At 31.2% G+C, this 1,825-nt stretch overlaps 1 protein-coding gene across 7 annotated transcripts in view; it reads left to right on the forward strand.

The window, feature by feature from the left end:
• LOC108972351 (heterogeneous nuclear ribonucleoprotein L-like) overlaps positions 1 to 1,825 on the forward strand; it is a 108,460-nt gene that overhangs the window by 92,160 nt on the left and 14,475 nt on the right. The gene's annotated exons all lie outside the window — the stretch shown is intronic.

The raw sequence follows: 1,825 nt of genomic DNA on the forward strand, positions 1-1,825 counted from the left end.
AACTATGAAAACAATTTTTTTTACATTTTCCGGGAAATTTTTAATATTTGGAAATTTTTTGTCTCATAATTTCGATATAATTATGTAAATTAAATATTCTTTGAAATTCGGAAATATTTTTCTGAATTTTCAGTAAATAAAACATTAAATATTGAAAAGCTAATAATACGAAAATAATTTATTCTAAAATTTAGAAGAATTTTTGTAATAATCCCATCTAATTATTGACATAATTAAAAAATTAAATTAAGTTTAAAAAAGTATATGGAAAGCATACTTTAATAAACTAAGTATTTTGTTTTAATACAGCTTTAATTATATTTTTGTTAAAAATTTGCTTACAATATTTTTATTAAAAATTTATTTCTAAAATTTTTATCAAAATTCATTTTCATTCGCAGTTAAAACGAACTCAAATTTAAACCAAAATGCATTGCAGCTCCAATAATCCAATAAAACAAAATGTTCACTACTGGGCTTACATGGCGTATACGCAACCACTCACAGAATAACTTGCTCACATGCAATAATTTTCTAAATTTTTGTGAAAAATCCACTCAACCGTAATACTACTAAACGCTTACTGTTGTATCGTTTTAATATCCGCCTGAAGGGTATTTACATAACAATAGTTAGGCACTCGTAGGGCTATTACAATGACAACAAATTGCATTTGGAAGCAGTTAAAGCACTACATATGGGAAAAGTTCTCGTAAAAATGACAAAGTTTTGCATGCAAGCGTGTATATATATATGGGTGTGTGCGTGTGTCTGGCTAGATTACACATTGTATAAGCTTATTGGTGTGCTTGTACGCTTTATCTGCCCGCATAAATAAATTCAGTACCCCGTTTGTTTGCACAACTCTTAGGACTTACTTTGTTGGAAAGTTGCATAGAACATAGACACACACACACACAAACAAGACTTGTATTTTTATATAAACCAGCATATACCTCAATCAATATGCGTAAGGGTGTACTAGCTTGCTTACAAACTTTTTGTCCGGCACACTTTGTGCGTTGCATGTCAGCATACATACACACAAACAAATATGAATACGTGTGTTAGTGCGCCCATTTGTATGCAGAGTAGTTAGCTCGATTGTGCACATGAAGTCAATGACGTCGGCCTTATCTATCGCAGCAACTAAAACCAGTTGAATATTGTCCTGCCACAATGGCAAAATAAATAGACTCACACACACACACATGTGTATATTGACGTGCGCTTACACCATGCAAATATATACACATGCTCTTACATAAACGTTAAACATAAAGGACAACAATTGTAAATTGTAAATATGCAGTTTAATGAAAATAAATTGAAAAAATCTGCAACGGTCATTTGCACTGGCATTTCAATAAATATTGGCAAATAAATAAAAGCGGACATGCCTGGCAGGTGAAATAAGCACAAAGTGTGCGCCACGCACACACATACACAGGCATGCAGAAATGTGGAATGCATTTGTTTGCGCTGTGCAAGCATGCATTTGTGTTAGTTGTTGCAACACAAGCACACACAATTATTGGCACTTGCTCACAAACACACATGCATATATTGAGACTTTTGCCCATTTTGGTAGGCAAATGCATAAATTTGCATTTTTTATTGTAAATCATGACTCGCTATTTTGCATTTAATACAAATCTCTAGCCTTAATGTATTTTGCAGAATTTTTTCAGCAGCTTTTTTTGTAAATCTCTTCGTATAAATTTTCTATGCAATCAATTTAAAGCAATATATTTGGATTTATTTTTCAGAGTAATAGTAAGAAGAATTTTTAAAAAATATAAAAACAATAATGATCTCAGAACTT

The sequence above is a fragment of the Bactrocera latifrons genome, unplaced genomic scaffold, assembly GCF_001853355.1.
Source record: "Bactrocera latifrons isolate USDA-ARS-PBARC rearing strain unplaced genomic scaffold, ASM185335v1 scaffold_399, whole genome shotgun sequence".
Lineage (NCBI taxonomy): Eukaryota > Metazoa > Arthropoda > Insecta > Diptera > Tephritidae > Bactrocera > Bactrocera latifrons.